This window comes from Sciurus carolinensis, chromosome 2 (assembly GCF_902686445.1).
Source record: "Sciurus carolinensis chromosome 2, mSciCar1.2, whole genome shotgun sequence".
Taxonomy (NCBI): Eukaryota; Metazoa; Chordata; class Mammalia; order Rodentia; family Sciuridae; genus Sciurus; species Sciurus carolinensis.
Window position 1 is genome coordinate 70,730,586 of NC_062214.1, and position 17,938 is coordinate 70,748,523.

The 17,938-nt window shown below is 46.3% G+C and overlaps 1 long non-coding RNA gene across 1 annotated transcript in view; it reads left to right on the forward strand.

The window, feature by feature from the left end:
• LOC124978021 (uncharacterized) overlaps positions 1 to 13,757 on the forward strand; it is a 29,983-nt gene extending 16,226 nt beyond the window's left edge. The window contains exons 2-3 of the long non-coding RNA XR_007107307.1: positions 12,769 to 12,930; positions 13,592 to 13,757. This is a non-coding gene — a long non-coding RNA (uncharacterized LOC124978021). The remainder of the gene's footprint in view (positions 1 to 12,768; positions 12,931 to 13,591) is intronic.
• Positions 13,758 to 17,938: the final 4,181 nt, after the last annotated feature.

Below are 17,938 nucleotides of genomic sequence, written 5' to 3' on the forward strand. Positions count from 1 at the left end.
ATAAATCTTTGGTGGTTGAATCTGTGTCATGTTAGGGTTCCTGTAAACTGAGATTTTTCTGGTTCTTCATATGCAAGCCATTGGGGATTGTATCCTAGGCCTTTTCAGTGTTGTGTTATAAGACTTTGTGACTTCTTTAAATCCTACAAATTATGTTAATTTTTTTGTTTTAGCTGACAATCTGGTGAGGTTCAGGCTACAAGTTTGGACCCACAATCTGTGGGCTACAACTCCAGCATTAATTCAGTTTTTAAAGATTTCACAATGCTATCTGGATTTACTCTGCCTATGCATCCTCTGTGCGTCTGCTGGGGCATGGGTGGTAGTTGGTCTTCAATTCTTGAAGCCTTTGGAGTGCCTGTTTAGGGACAAATCCATGCATGTGCAGCTCAGTGGTGAGCCTCAGAATTTATACACAACTCTGTGGGATTTCTTTATGGACTCAAGCCCATAGAGAACCATTCTGTGACCATGAACCACGGCTTTAGTTTCCCCTTTGCCACACACTTTCCATGACTATGACTGCATCCAGGGCCAGTCTGTGGGAGGATACAGAGAAAGATGTAACAATGAGACTTTGTCCCACACTCTTGGAACCATGGTTCTTTTGGTCAGAAAGAAGGGTTCTTGTTCTTTAAGAGTTTTAAGCACCCTCCCAACAGCCTACCATTGTTGTGACCCCTTTCATCACTGCTACTATGGGATTTCTTGGAGATAGGGAGGGAGGAGAGCAAAAAAATAACCAGGGTATTTTCATTTTCTGATTCTTCAGAATTCCCTTTTCTGCTCCTTGGATTAGGAAGATGTGACTTCCTTTTTAACTTCTGTGTTCATACCCATCATGCCCTTCTTGAGGGAACTTTGAGTCCAGGCTGGGCAATATCAGAGCAAAAATAAATAATGCACCATCAGTTTGGTAGTTGTATTAGTCTACTATTGCTATAGCAAAATACCTGAGGCTGGATAGTTTTTTAACTTACAGTTTTTGAGGCTGAAAGTTCAAAATCAGGCAGTTCTTTCAGTTAAGCCTCTGATGAGGGCCCCCATGGCTGTGTCACATGATATCAGAAGGCAGAGCACATCTGAGAGGAAAAGATCATGTGGAAAGACAGGAAGCCAGAGAGCAGAAAGGGGCCTGTCTTGCCCTTTTAAAGCAACTCTCTCTCTTGGGTGTTAACTAGGATTCCACATGAACTACCTCAGTCCCTTCTGAGGTCAATGCTCTTCAGTGACCTAGTGGCTTTACAGCAGGCTGCACCTCTTGAAGGCCCCACCCATCTCTTAACATCACCACACTTAGGATTCAACTTCTAACATATGAACCCTTGGTGGACAAACCATACCCAAATCATACCGGGGGATCTTCTGATTTTTGACTCATTCCATCTGCCTGCCATTTTCCTTTCAGAGTTTTCAGATGACTGTTCCATGCCTTCTGTCTAGGAATCATAGTTTGAGGGCTAGTGTTGAATGTACTTCATCTTGCTCGGATCTGAAGCTTCCCCAAGCTTTCAATGACTCCCCTCACTATATTTGTTTTGGGGTTTTTTTAATTTTTAAATTTTGAATATATTTATAGTAGTTGTAAAACCCGTGACTACTAATTTTATTAAATCTGGTATTTACTTGGTTGTTATCTTTGATTCTTTTTTCTTTCAGTTATGGGTTAATTTCCCCACCTTTTTGTACATCCATTAATTCCACTGAATACTGAACTTAAGAATATCATCCTGTAGAACATCTGAATTTTGTTGTATTCCTGTTGAGAGTGTTGCGTTTTGTTCTGACAGGCACTTAATTCTTTTGTGCATCACTTGAGCCTTTCAAGTCTTAATTTTAAACTTTGTTAAGTCTACCTTAACAAAGGTCATTTCTTCCTGCAGTCACTATTTAACAAGGAGGACTCCCCATGCTCTTCAGAACTTCAGTGCCTCTGAAGCCCGTGTGAGCTCTGCCCACTGTTCCAGCACTTGTGTTCAGCTGTTGTTTACCCAGCGCTTTGGAGTCTCACTCCACACAGGAACACATTAGTATTCACACAAAGACCCAGGAGGACACCTATACAGATACACAGACCGCTTTGTCTGCCTGCATTCTTCCTACTTGCTTCTCTGCCCCACAAAATTTCAGCTTCCTTGCCTGCCCTACCCCTAAACTCCAACCTCTGTCTCAGCTCAGAGGGACCACTGCTTTCTGTTGGATCCCTTCTTTGCACCAGGATCCAGGAAATGTCTGTAGCAAGAAGCCAGGTAGATCGTAGGGCCCATGCTTCAAGCCTGTCTGAAGGATCACATTTTTGCACCTCCTGTTGTCCAGCGTCTGCAAAGTGTTGTTATATTTAGTTTATTCAGTTTTTAACTTGTTTGTAGCAGGAGGGCCAGTCTCTGCCAGTTGATCTGTCATGACTAGAAGTGAATATTTATTTTAATTAGAATTATTGAATTGTGTGACTGCTTTGTGTGACAGGTAGACAAATTGCTAAGCAGTTTATTTTAAAATTTTACCTGATAAATAGCCTCAGACATTTCATTGGAGTAAATTTTAGCAGTTTTACCGCATTTTTAGATAAATTTCTGACACATTCACATGAAAGTGTCCTAAGATCCAGCAAAGCTGTTGTTTCCATACTCTAAGAAACTGTTCTAGAATAGTATTTGCAAAGGGAATTGAAGACAAGCATGTACTCCATATTGTTATTTTGAAAGTAGTATTTATTAATCATTAAAAATTTAGAATATGATGGCAAGCTCCTCTCACAAAAAGAATCACCCATAATCTCCATCATTTAGCAATTATCACTCTTTTTTATGTAGTGGCAAAACATGTGTACTCCATTATGTATATTTACACACAAATAGTTTTTTTATGAAAATTAACTCTCACTGTGTATTAGTCAGATTTTCAATGCTGTGACAAAACACCTAAGAAAAACAACTTAGAGGAAAAAGATTTATTTTAGCTCATGGTTTCAGAGGTTTCAGTGATAGTCAACTGGCTCCATTGCTTTGGGCATAAGGTGAGGCAAAATATCATGGCAGAAGGGCACATGGAAGGAAAGCTGATCACCTCATGGCAGGCTGAAGCAGAGAGATTGGGGAGGGGAGGGGAGGGGGGAGAGAGAAAAAGAGAGAGAGAGGGAGAGAGAGAAGAAGAGGGAGAGAGAGAAAGGGACTGGGGGCAAAACATAGTGCACACCTCCAAGAATCCACTCCCTGTAACTATGTTCTACCTTCTGTAGTTTCTGCCTTCTCCCTGTAGTCCATTCAGTTATAAATCCATCAGTGGATTCCATTATCCAAACACTTCCCCTAATTCCTACCACTGCATTAAAAAGCCTTTAATGCATGAGTCTTTAGGGGAATACTTCATATTCAAACTCTAACATATGACTCGTGCAACTATTATTTTTGAATAGTAATAAAAGGGTGGATTTGATGGAAGAATTAGGGAGAAGTTTGTCAACAAAGCAAATCTACAAGCAAGTTATTTGCTGCACCGACCTGAAGTAGGCTCATAGCTGCATCTGGGTGGTGGCTAAATGTATGAGCAGATGAGTTCACTGAGAAGATGCTGAGAGCTGTGGTTACAGGGGATGTCAGGGGAGTGCCCTTGGTCTCCCCTGGGCATACAGAGGACGCACAGAAGGAATCAATCCATAATCATGCCAGCCCCTCCTCCATCTCTACTCCACCCCCATGAGGCAGGCTGGCAGACAGGGACATTTAGGGACCATCTGTCCTAATAGTCTCTAGAATATTTCTGGATTCACTCTTTTGCAATAAGTTTAAATTCATTTCATTTAAAAATTATAATGTAAAGCAGGTTCAAATAAGGGACCAATTCAAGAATGCTATATTGCACAGATAATTTTTTAATTTTTCAAATGCCAAGTTATAGAAAGGATAATTGTACTAAGAAACTTTAGACAAAGGCTAATTGCAGTGAATTAGCTTAATTATTTAAACTTGACCTTCTTGGCAGTCAGGGCAAAAATGGAAAATAAAGAGTATTATAAAGTTCTTGCTCTCTAACGCAGTTTACCAAATCCTTATCAGAAATTCCTGTGGTTTCTTCCTAAAGTCCTTCCTCTGACTTTAGAATATGGAGTTTAGACCAGTTATGAACATATACAGTGCATATTAAGTAACAATTCAACAGGATTCAGGTCATTTCCAAACACATTTACATTTCCGTGGTTGAAGTTATAAATATTCACACCAAGTCTTTATCCTCAAATATGACCAGGTCAGGTTTTGCCACCAAATGAGTTTGCCATTAACTTATGGAAAAAGTCTTAGTTTTCAGAAATATTTAGATTTCAGAGCTGTGCATTAGAGACTGTGGGCCTGCAATAGAAGCTGTTAATTAATCTCTAGGGAGAGAGAAATGTTTTCCTAGTCCAGAAATCCAATACCGTATGGACTTAAAAGATATTGCACAACAAAACAAGCAGGTTCACCAATAGGTGTTTTACCCAAAAGAAAAAAATAAATAAATAAAAAAGCATTGTTACAATAAATTCTCCTGAATGCTATTGGATGGGCATCTGGTCTTTCACCAGGATGTGGGGGAGAACAAGGCACAGCCATGGAGGAAGGATGACCTTCACCCTTCAGGCACCCAGCAAGGGGCCAGGTGCCAATGTGAGGACAGAACAGGGGACTGAATCCAGAGACGGTCAGAGGAGTTTCACAGTGGGTGGGGCCAAGGTGGTACAAGTTTGGCTGCAAGTAACAAAGACACAAACTCACGTTGAATGCACCAATGGGGACCTAAGATCTCACAGTGGAAAGTACAGAGGCAGGCCAGCACCATATGTCTGGTTCCAGGGCCTCTCTTTGGGCATGGCCCTCCTCAGGGTGTGACCTTATCTTCCTTTGGTAAAAAGTTATAACATTCTGACATGCAAAAGTCCAGAAGAACAGGTTAAAGCTTCCTGTGGGTCTATTTTATCAAAGAGGAAACCCTACCCAGGGACTCCTAGAAGACTTTTGCTCATGTCTCATTGATGGGACAGGACTCCTATCACCCCCAGCAAAGAAGATAAGAGTAAGATAGCTGACTTCCCAGGACTGATGCCTGAGTCCCTACAGTCTGGGAGAGGTGAATCAAAGTGGGCCTTAAGCAGCCAGGAAAGGAAGAATGACTGATGGGTCAACCCGCCATTATGCTTACCTGGTATAGGAAGAAGGGTATGGAAGACAAGACGGAGATGGAGGGAGGTCACTACATCCTGGAATCAGAGTGCAAGGACAAGGGGTGATGAAAGGGGAGTTACTATACCTTCGGCATGTACAGAAAGGGACCAGGAGCAGGCAGGAGGCTGCAGGGTAGGAAGCCAGTCCCCCTGGCCCAGGTAGGAGCTGTCCCTCCAGCAGGAAAATGGTGCTCTGGGTTTCCATAAGTGGGAAAAGAAGTGTGCAGCTAGCCCCAGGCTCCTCCATCCACACAGGGGACAGATTCAGGCATTCCTCAAGGCTGCAGAGCAGAGCCTACTACTCTAGATCTGTATAGAGAAGACAAGCTGTGCTCCTTCCATCCACTCACACAGCACTTCTGGTCTCCACACATGTGAGTTATTTTCCCCACACGAAGCAATTCAACTCTAATTCTCTGCAGACATCAAATGAGTGTCCCCACAATTCTGACCCAATCTACCAAGTTAGCATCAGAACCCACAGGTTGAAGTTTCTGTCCCACAAGGCGTCCTCCATTTCAGATGATAGTCTCAAGTCCAGCTTGTCACCTGTGCTTCTTGACCCCATTGCTATAAAACAGCAGGTTCCCATGATCCTCTCTTTGGCTCAATCATTTACTAGAATGGCTTACAGAGGTGAGAGAAACACTTAATGTTAACTGGTTTCTTATAAAAGATATTATAAAGGACAGAGGTATATAGGGAAAGTATGTGGGAAGTGATAGGAGCTTCCATATCCCCTCCCCAGGTCATCCACCCTCCAGGCATCCCCATTTGTTCAGCAGCTGGAAGCTCTCAGAACCCTGTCCCTGTGTGGTGTTTTGGAGGCTTTATTACATAGGCATGATTGATTATATTGTTGGTCATTGGTGATCAATTAGCCCCTCTCCATTCCACACAGTTCAGGAGTGGGGCTGAAAATTCCAGTTTTCTAATCATGCGGTTGATTCCCCTGGCAACCAACCTACATTCTCTGGCCAGTAGTTACTTCATTAGTAAACAAAAAGACACTTATCACTTTGGAGATTCCTTGGGTTTTAGGAGCTATGTTCCAAGAAAGGTAAGGGAGTGAGGGACTGAACATAAAGATTATGTTGGTTTCCATTATTGTGACAAAATATCTGAGATAATCTATTTATAAGGAGGAGAGGTTTATTTTGGCTCCCAGTTTCAGAGCTTTCAGTCCATGGTTGATTGGTTCCACTGCCTTTGGGTCTGAAGCAAAGCACAACACCGTGGTAGGAAGCAGGTGGTGGAGCAAAGTCGTTCATCTCATGGTGAACAGGAAGCAAACAAAGAGAAGGCGTCTGGGGTCCTCATATCCTCTTCAAGGACATGTGTCCAGTGATCTAACTTCCTTGCAGTAGGCTTCACTTCCCCAAGGTTCCACTAGCTTCCAACACAATCAAGTTGAGAACCAAGCCCTCAACACAAGGGTCCTTGGAACATTCCAGGTTCAAACTCTGTAAGATCAAATGCATATTTCTTGTTATATGACAATATCACAACAACCTCATGTAGGAGAATGAAGGGCTAAACCAGACAAACTTTCCATTTCCTTTGACACACAAGCTTTCACAATAATCTGGGAAACCTGGATCAATTGGATAGGGTCCACAGGTGTGCACCTCAACAGAGAAGAGACCCTGGGGAGGCCCATGAGAGTGTTTGGCATATTGTATGATCTAAAACAGACGCAGGCTCTGGGTAGGCATGTCTGTACCCACAGACCCCCCACCCATGGGGAACAGTACACCTGGAGGGAGGCCCCCAAACAGGAGCTCCTCTTGCCAGCTCTGCAAGTGGCATTGGCCTCCACACAGTGAGTGAAAATAGGATGCAGGAAATGAGGGGAGGAAGGACTTTAGAAAGAAACCACAGGCTCTGGTCTGGGCCAGAATGATGGTGTCCCCTTCACCAAGAGGGGGTCTCCCAGGGAAATAAGTGGACATGTATTCTTTTCATATTAGTTTGGGGTCATTGTAAGTATTTTTTAAAATGGCATAATATTCCATTGTGTAGAAGGTGTCACATAAGACATCAATTACCCCACTGACCCTCTGTGTTTGTCAGCTTTCCATTATTGTAACAAATACCAGAGACAACTTATAAAGGAAAAAGTTTTATTTTGGCTCATAGTTTTATAGATTTCAGTCCATTATTGGGTGGCCCTATTGTTTTTGGGCTGGTGGTGGTACCTCATGGCAGGTGCATGTGGTAGAGCAAAGTTGCTCACTTCATGGTCAGAAAGCTAAAGAGAGAAAGAGACAGGGGTTCCACAATTCCCTTTGAAGGCACAACCCCAATAATCCAAAGACCTCCCAATAGACTCCACTTAAAAGTTCTACCACCTCCTAATAGCACCAATATAGCGACCAAACCTTCAACACATGGGCCTTTAAGGGTCATTCAAGATTGAAACTATAGCATTCCCCACCCACAGTCATTGCAGTATATGGAACATGCCGTCTGGAGGCCTGGAAAGGAGAGGAATGTGGTAGTGAGCTATCCACAAGACTTGGTCCAGGAAGGACCCTCTGCTGCTTTTTGAGGGGTGTTTGTGGGTTTGTTCCTGGCTCACAGGAAGCAGTCAGTGGCTTGACAGAGCATTCTTGCAGCTTTTGCTCAAGTGTGAAAGCTGCACTTCTGGAGGTTAAACCTCTGGGTGGCCGGAAGCCCTGATTGAATTCGGGGGCTCCTTTCTTCCTTTAGCTGAATTGGCTCAGGCTGAGGCCCTGTCAGAAGGGAAAGGGAGTGTTAGAGCCCTAGGCTGGGGCAGGCACAGGACTGGCTCTGTCCCACTAGTGAGCCTGTCCTAACCCACTCCATGCCACAGGGCCCAGGCTCCTTCACAGGGAGAATCCTGGACTCAAGGACCCTGTTGTGGGAGTGCTGGTGAGAGTCGGCAGTGAGACAAAAGGACATGGCTCTGAGTAGAGTCAGGACCTGGGTACTGGCTGACCCCGGAAGGAGCCCATCTGGAGCACTGTGGATGCTTCCTTCAGCATATTAAAATTGTGTTTTCTAATCCTCATGGATCCCTGAGTCCACCCCCGCAACTGGCTCCTGCTGTGTGGGGTCAGAGGCAAGGATGCAGAGTCCTGTCCTGGAGGAAGGCAGCAGGGCACACCCGTCCGGCAGCCACCCACCATCTGTGGTCACGTGCTTGCCTGCCAGGCGGAGGACCACAATGTGGCTTTGTACAGCAGCTGGCTTCAGGCACACGTGAGTGTCTGGGGCAGCCCTGGCTGGCTGGCGGTGGCAGCCCTGGAAGACAGAGATGTCAGGCTGGGGAGGGAGGATGTGTCCCCTCCAACCCCTCCAGGACCCAGGGCAAGGACTCTTCAGGAAATACCTGGGTTGGCCAGTTTGCTTCAGGGGACACCCAGGTCCCCTGGGGAGTTTGGGCTGTGGGTAACCTCCAGAAGATGCCTGGCCATCAGCTCCACAACAAGCAGGGCCTGAAGTGTGCCCTGGGATCACCCTGCCACTTAGCTGGACCAACTGAGACTGCCTTTGGAATTCTTGCAGAGCTCCCAGGTCCCGAATGAAATGAGAAAAAAAGAGAACAGCTTTGTCAAATTTTATAATACTGAATATTTCAACTTTTTTATGAGGTTTTTTTTAATGTTAAAACTTCCTTTTACATGAAGTGGTAATGAAAGATAGATGTTGTTTTGTGACAACACCCTTTGTTGGCAAAATAAAATGTTGACAACTCTATTTTCATCCCTTTAAAAAAAATCTAGTTCACAAAGCTCCCCATGATGGACTCCAGAGCATTGGCTGGGCCAGCTGGGAGCCATACAAGAGAGCAGTTGGACAGTTGGTGGAGCAGTTGGTGGGCAGTCACATGGGGCAGGTGCAGTTTCAGAGGCCCATGGGTGTGAGATGCCCCAGAGTTTCAAGGAGCTCGATGGATGGAGGTGGGCGTGGGGAGCTCTCCTGAATACACACCTTCTAGTCAGGCCTGTGCAGCTCCCTTGCAACCCGCAGGATCCAAGAGCATGCAAAATCTGGGATCCCAGTATCCAGCCTGACTCTCAGGAAGACTGTGTGCGACCCTGGGCAGAAGGCCCCCTCCTCAGTTCTTCCCCTGGAAGATGAGGGTGGCGTTAGTGGGTTCTCTGAATCTTCCCATTTTGCAGTTGTCTGAGTATTATCTTCAAACAGCATACAGAAGGAAGGAACAGGCTTCTCGCCTGAGTGACTTGGCCCTAAGAAAAACAGCCATTGTGTTGGTCAGCAGGGACCGTCCCTTACCTCATGGGGGTAGCCACTTGTGTGGGCAGGAGAGGACAGCCTATCTACCATGGCTGCCCAGCTGCAGGATCCCTCTGGGACTCTGCAGTCACATAGGTTCATGGGGCCTTAATATAGCCAAACCTACCCAGAGATCTTATCAGGTCTGATATGTTCCCCAGGGTATGAGGCCATCTGGATAGAGGGTCTAGCAGGAAAGTTGCTTCTCATTCATGAACATGTTTAAGTAACAAGGGGAATGTCTGTTTGGATTCTTCTTTTCAAATAACTCAGTAAATTGTCAAACTCAATTTAAGGAAACACCCTCAGATGTTTTTAATTCCTTTTTGCATTGGATTTGCATGGAGGGTTTTTTTTTTAAATTTCTTGGTACAGGGGATTGAACCCAGGGGTGCTTTACCACTGAGCTAAATCCCCAACCCTTTTAATTTTTTATTTTGAGACACAGTCTCCCTAAGCTGCTTAGAATCTCACTAAGTTGTAAAGGCTGACCTGGAACTTGGGATCCTCCTATCTCAGCCTCCTGAGTTGCTGGAATTACAGGCATGTGCTACTGCACCCATCTGCATGGAGGTCTTTTAAAAATGCAAAATCCCTTTCCACCTGGGACTCAAGATTTTTAACCCATTTCAGTACTATGTATAATAAGGTATACTTGGTTGCTAAGGTTGATTTTCCCAGACCTGTGGAGAAAGGCCCCAGTCCTGAGTGGCTCCCTGTTCTGGAAAATGACAGTAGTAACAACCCTGTTCAGGGAGAGATAAGTGAAAAGATACTTTGGGCTTGGCACATCCTCCTGTGTTAGAGGCCATGATCCGTATGCTGGGACCCGCAGGCTCTGCCTGGCCTTCACAAAGTTCTTGGTGTAGTAGGAAGTCCAATGGGAAAAAAAAAAAAAAAAAAAAAAAACCAGAAACAGCAGTAAATAATCACATAGTACCAGATTGCTGGGAGAATGTGTGGGTGGAGGAGTCACTCAGAGCAGAAAAAGGATAGACAGGTGTATGAGCCTGGGAAGGTATCCAATCAGGCCAGGGAGCAGCATGCATGAAGGCTGTGAGTGAAGTGTGTGCTGCAAAGCCCAGTGTGCAGTCTGACTGGGAGGGTCACCGGCTGTGAGTCCAGATCACTGAGGTGCAAACTGCCAAATCTGTAGAGCAAGATTCTATGGCCCTTCTCTGGAGAGAGGAAGTCATGGTCGTAGCCAGATATGGCTGGTAGAACACCTGAAGATCAGGGTAAGGGGATGTGAGGTGGCAGATCAGAAATGGCTGGTGGAAGTTCAAATCACCTGTCTGAGCCAGTTTCTCCAGATGGTGTTAGGTGTCAAGGGGACAGAGAGGCAGCATAAGGACAGGCTCCAAACCAGCCCCTGGGTGTCTGAACTGTGTGCCCCAGGATGGCTGTGACCCTTTCACCTCTGTGTGGGGTCAGGGCAGTGATCCCTGCTCAGCCCTACCCCAGAGGGGAGATGGAGTTGGTGGTGGAGTTCACTCATTGACTGCAGACTGGTCACCACTCTTGTATTACAATGTAGGGGATTGTCCATCCCCTCTTACCCTTCTGCCCTCACCTGGGCACCTCATTTCTGGGACTTATTGCTGTGGGGTTCCAGAGCTTTCTCTGTCAATGAATTGAGGATCCTCTGGTATCATATCCCTTCTGAAACACCCTCTTTTCAGTCAGAATCAGAATGGTCTGTACATTTTATGCCATTAGAACTCAGATGGAAGTTGGGGGTAATATGAAATGAGAAGAGACCATGGAAAAATAGATAAAATTCTCCTAGACTGGATGGACCTACAGAACTGTGAGCTTATGAGTATCTAACTGAGCTAGGGTCTGAGCTCACCCTCTCCAATCTGAAATAGGGCCACTGAGGTCTGAGGGGATCTCACAATTGTCCCCAAAGCCTCAAAATGCTGAAGATATCATTTAAGCTGAAAGAAATGTAATCTTTAATCATGTTCAATTAGAAATAGAGTCTGACAACTAAATGACAGATGCCTAATTTCTCACAATATTTTTGTCACTGTGGTGGAGTAGATATTTTTGGTTTGTTCAAGAATGAGGGGATTTTTTTTTTTTTTTTTTTTTGAGTTGGGGGTTGTTGTATAGCATAAATGAGACCACATCCCAAACAAAATTCTGGGGCAGCCCTGGGCCCCTAAACCAACAGGAATCACTCAACTTATCTGGCCTTCTCTTCCGATGCAAAGGTGAGATTATGCCAACAGTCCAGAACCCCAAGCCTCACCCAGGTCTACCTGACTGGAGAAGCAGCTTCAGGCATCTAGGGGAGATGATCTCAGACTCCTCTGAAGCCTTACTCACATCTCCTTACCCCCTGCCCTCCACAGGAGATAAAACCATCTGTTATAGTTTGAATGTAGATGTCCCCTAAAGGCTCGTGGGTTGAAGGTTTGGAGCCCAGTGCAGCAATTTTCAGAGGGGGAGCTTTTGAGAAGTAATTGAATTATGAGGGCTCTGACCTCATCAGTAGATTAATCTGTTGATGGATTCACAGCTAGCTGAATGGAGTTTGGGGAGGTGGTAGAAACTGTAGGAGGGCGGGACCTAGCTGAAGGGAGTGGGTCCTTGGGGTGCAGTCTTGGATACTATATTTTGTCCCCGCCTCTCCCCCTGCTCTTTTTCTCTGCTTTTCAGCAACCATGAGGTAAGCAGCTCTGTTCCACCATGGCCTTTCTGCCATGTTACTCTGTCTTATCACAGACCATAGCAATGGTCTGAATGGGCTAGCAGGAATGTCTGTGAAATTCGTACCATGTGGGTCTCAGACTTCTCTCCAGCTGCCCCCACCAATAAATAAGAGTGAATTAGACCCATGAGGGTATCCTGTGATCCTGCCTGCACAGGAGACTGTCAATCAAAGAGTGTCACAGGGATTTTATACATACTTCAACATATATCTCTATGACTTTTTAAACTATTCTTTAAAAAGTGTTTGAAAGTATTCATGGTGGCCCGTGGAATATGGCTCACTTTCCCTGTCCACCTCAGAACTTAATTGAGAACGAAGTGAAGCTGTAGACAAATGACCCTTCCCCAATTCCTAAAGCCAGACCCTTTCTAGCCCAGCTCAGTGCTGTGACCTTAGCCCCAAAGCACTCATGTGAGTGGGAGCAGGTGGGAAGGAGCTTCTGAATGTAGGGGGACACAACAAAGCTGATGAGCAAGTCGTGGGGTATCAGGAAGACAGCAGTTGAGAGGGGGCCAGAAAGACTGCTGCCTTGATCTAGCCTGACCTTTTCCTGTTCTCTCTTACCTTTCCTCTTTCCCCACCCAAGCACTACCTGACAACCTGCAGAAAGAAGACCATGTAGGCATGTCTTCAGAAAGTGGCAAAAGTGAAGATAGGGCCCTTCCAGGTCCCTGGTCCTCTGTGAGGCCCCAGATAGCCTTGCTTGTTCCTGCCTACCATATTGATCTATAAGACCAGTCTGACCAGGGTAAGCAGAACACTTTGGACCAGCCCCAGGAGGACAGGGGAGGGACTTCCTTCTGGGCTGGGGCAGCCATACCCAGAGGTCAGAGTTCATCTGCCTTTCTTATAGGGTCAGATTTTGTTGGTAATGAGCACCACAATCATAGTCCACCCGGCACAGCTACTGATGTCCAGCATGAGGTCAGCTTCATGCCACTGGGCAATGTCAGTGGTCAGGTGGTACTTTCCTGCTCTCCCTTGGAGAGACAGGGATGGTAGAATAACTTTGCAAGTGGTTTCCAAGGTTGGAAGGGCTGGGGTGTGGGGTGAGATTGGAAGATTGGCTTCAGGGAGGTGGTTGAAAACCAGGCAGACTGTACCTATAGAGGAATCACACCTGTATTCGCACACCTTCTTGGGTAACTTGACCAAATTGCCCAAGAAGACCTCCTTCTGCCCAAATAAAATGCGTCTGCCTTCTTCCTCTTCTCAAGTCCTTATATATTTTTCTGGAAGATGCTTTAATGACAGAAATTCAGGGCTGCTCGTAGGCGTTTCTGAGGGTGATCAAGAGTAGAAAATGGGGTGAGGCCATCCCTCTGGGTCTGCTGTAGGCCAGCACTCTTCATGTTTACAGAACTCTATGCCCTTCAAAGTCTAACCTTTCTCTCAATTTCTCCTCCCAGGCATCATGATGCAGAAGTAGTGAGTCCTGATTTTAGACGGGGGAGACTGAGGCCCGGTAGCTGCTGCTCCCCCAGATACAGAGAAGCCAAACTGTGACAGCCCTGCTGGTGGCCTGCATTCTCTTCCTGTGCTCAGGGAGTTGCCTGCTGGCTGGAAATTACAACTGCCTGTTGTTGCTATGGTGACTGGTTGTGTTATTCCATCCTGCAGAGTGCCCCACGTTGCCCAAGAGGGTCTGTTTCTACTGGAGAGAACCTCTGGGGGTGGGGAGGGTGTGCATGTGTGTGATACACCCTGCATGCTGCACCTCCTACCACTCCCTGCCTCTTCCCTGGGCTTTTGGACCCTCTGCCCCACCCCAGCAGGCTACCAGGGCCCCTGAGGGTTTGACCCCATTCCTTTCTTAAGGCATTGACAGAAGGCCACAAGCACACTCTGTGCAGGGTGCTTGCCTCCCAGCTCGGCAGGATGTCAGCTCCCTGTATCAGAACACAAAGCGTGCCCTCCTTCTCATTTCACCCGCAGAGTTCTCTGCTATATGCGTGGACAAACCGTGAGCTGTTTAACCAGGCCCTATACTTGCACAGTTGAGCCACATCCAATTTCTGACTGGTACAAACAAATCTATGAAGATAACCTTGAACATGTGGCATTTTGCTCTTGCAAGAATATTTGTGAAAATAAGTTCCTAGAAGTTGCATTATTGGGAAATGAGTGTATGCATTGTGTGCTAGTACATGCCAGACACCGCACTCAACATTTTATCTGGATTATTTAATTTCATCTCATCATGACCCTAAAATAGAGGTAATTCCTATTCTTGTTTCACAGAGAAGTAAGCTGAAGTGCAAAAAAATTCAGAAACTTGCCAAGTCACTCTGGGTTAGTGCAGTAGTGCTGGGAGGGAAATTGTGTCTTGGCCTAGGACTCAGACCCTCCCATGTGGACACCTGGATCAGCTTTGGGGCACCTGCCCCATCCAGTGAGCACTCAGCCTGCCCTCAGCCCTCGTCACCTGTTCCCCTATCCCTGTTCAAGCTTCAAACCCCAAGGAGCCATGAACAGGACCTCCTTACAACCTCCACTTTCCCCTTAGGGCCAGGCAATGGTCACCCCGCTTCAGAGCCTTGGCAAGTCAGTTCCCTTGCCTATGAGACTCTCCCTGATGAAATGCTCAGCCTGTCCTCAGCTGGGCCAGCAGCATGATTTGAGGTGATGTCTTCTGACCTCTGCTGCTTTTCTTGGGTTCATTGCCTCCTGGCCCAACTGAGTTCCTGAGAGTCAGAGCCAGAATCCCAGGCCCAGCATAGTGCCGGCCCAGGTTCACCCTACTATGCCCACAGGAGAACAATAGGAGAGGCACAGTGAGCTCAGGGACCCAGGAACACACTGCCTTTCTCCAACCCAGCTTGCTTCATCTGAATGACAACATGGTTAGCATGCAGGGAAAGCACTCAGCTGGTAACCTCCGCCTGTATTTGCATGACAAAAGTGATTGCCCAAAGGCTCTCTGGAGCTTTGTTGAGATCTCTCAGCCTCGCTCCAGCAGAGCTTTGGGAATTGTTTCCCGGCACAGGTCGTTCCTGGGCTCTACAGCCACCCAGGCCTACAAAAGCCACATTGTGAGGCTGGCGGCAGCTGCCAGCACCTGCTCCTTGCGCTGCTGCTGTCCATGGGCGCGCCTGCTGCCCTTGCTACGAACATGGCCAGCTTCAGATCCCAAGGTCATAGGCTTCATCCAGAACACAGTATTGGTGAAGGAACCTTACAAGTTTCCCAGAGGCCCTGGAGAAATAGCAAGGCTGGGCAGTGATGAGGTAAGAACTAGTGTAGTGACTTTTGACTTATGAGGGAAGAAAACTGCACATCATAGGCATGCCATGTCCACGCTGGAACATTGCATTATTTGATGCTTTACTCACAACAGAGGTTTTCCACACTCTTCAGATAGGGAAAGAGGTTCAGAGAGATTCACTAACTGGCCCAGCATTACGCAGCAGAACTGAGGTTTGAAGAGCCCAGACCTTGGCATGCTCCTCTCTACTAGCCTAGTGGGTTCTCTTTCACTTTCTGAGCATCTCGACCTTCTCTCTCTCTCCCTCACCACCTGTCATTATAGTGTCCAGCTGCCTTGGTCTGCAAGCACATGGCCCTCTGCCCTTACCAACTTCTTTGGTTCCCTGCCATCAGTAGGAATCACTTTTCTCAGGGAGTGCTGCCTTCTAGCTGGGTTTAAGTCCTTGGTCCCCTAAGTACACCTCTTTGGTCTTGGACTGTGGTTGCCAGGCATATTCAGCCATCACACTCAAATTTCCTTTTGTCCTTTCTGGACCCACAAACTCACGTTAACCCATTGAATCTCTGCACACACCCTCCTTTCCTAGAAGTCCCTCCTGAGTTCTACCCCTCTGGGTCCTGTGGGTTCCCTGTTCTGGCTGTGTGCTCCTGCATTTTGGCACCTGGTACCTAGCCCAGAAACCACACCTTAGGGCTTACAATCAGTCAACACCTGTGGAACTAATTGAATTTCACAACTGTGCTCCAAATGAGAATGTTGCCACCTCTCTGACTTAAGAGAGAGATGTTTAACCATGTATGTATCTCTGGTTAACCTGAAGGGGCAAGGGTCACCCTGGCCACAGAAGCAAAGGCACCTGAATGCCTTCTTAAGGTCCTGACAAAGATGTGAACTCTGCAAGGAAAGCTGTGGTGGGTGCATAGCCTAGGGAGAGTAGGGGCAGGTAAGGGATTGATTATCACTCACAAACACCATGAGGTGGAACAGCTGCACCTTAGACCTGGGAACAGCTGTGAGGGAAGGGTTCCCCTCAGAGCCATGGCCTGTTCCCAAAGGACACAACCAGCCTAAAGTAACTCTGAGGGGAGGGTCCCTCCTCCTGTCTCCCTCTGACCTCCTGCTGGGGTTCCCCTTTGTCCAAAATCAATCTGAGGAAGGTCGAGGGAATCCAAGATACCACTCAGTGGAGAAGCGTCCCTGCAGAGACCAGGATCATAGCCCATAAGTGAAAGCTTCAACCCAGCTAGGGATGACATTGTGGAAGATGCCATGGCTATGAGAACAATCAACTGGAGAGCAGGGCTGAGCTAGGCCTCATGAGGAGAAAGAGGCCAATGGCCTCTCCCAGAGAAGATCAGAGGCAAGAAAGGGAGGCACCAGAGAAGGCACCAAGGAAAGGCTGCAGGTGGGCTGGGCCTAGAGGGGTACAGTGAGAAGGGCCTGGTCACTACGAGCCTCGGTGTCCCAGCCCTAGACTCAACTTGGGGAAGGAAGAACTGAGCCTTGCTGGTCCAGATGTCCCAATACAGAAACATTCAACTTACTGGGAGAAGGTAGAGCAATACTGCATAGTCAGAAGGAAAAGGACTGACCAGTGATCCCCCTTTAGGTCCAGGGGATCACCCATCCCACCTGGAAGATCTGCAGGCTCAGAACTGCCTCCAACAAACTCACAATGAGCTTAAAAACAATATATTGACCCTCAGATAAACAGACCAGCAATCCTCACCAGAAAAACCCTGGAAAATCTCAAAGAGGTAAGCAGGAGGTATGGAATTAGGAATATTTAATCCTCTGTTCCTTTCTACCAGGAAACTAAAACCCCACATCAGAGTGTTCTCCTTTTCTAGGTATCCAATTAAACCTTAATGGGCACAAGGAATTGGAATGAATTCCTCAAATTATACAGAGATGTCAAACATGCTGAATTAGGAAGTAGGACTTCTAACAAGATGCCTGGGGGGAGAGTGGCCTGATCCAGTGGATCTCCCCAGCGCCTATTCCAGGCCACCTTCTGTCACAAGGACTGAGAAAGCAGAGATTCACTTTTCCAAAACTCCACCAGAAATATGCAAATATTGTCAAAATGGCCATACTACCAAAAGCACTATACAGATTTAATGCAATTGCTATTAAAATTCCAATAACATTCTTCATAGAAATAGAAAAAGCAATCATGAAATTCATTTGGAAAAATAAGAGACCCAAAATAGCCAAAGCATTTCTTACTGACAAAAGTGAAGTAGGAGGTATCACAATACCAGACCTTAAATTATACTACAGAGCCATAGTAACAAAAACAGCATGATATTAGTACCAAAACAAGCATGAAGACCAATGGAACAGAATAGAAGACACAGAGACAAACTCACATAAATACTTCATACTCAACAAAGGCACCATAAACATATATTGGAGAAAAGATAGCCTCTTCAACAAATGGTGCTGGGAAAACTAGAACTCCATATGTAGCAGAATGAAATTTAAAGCAAAGAAATAAAATCAAGAATCAATAAATGGGATGGTGTCAAACTAAAAAACTTCACAG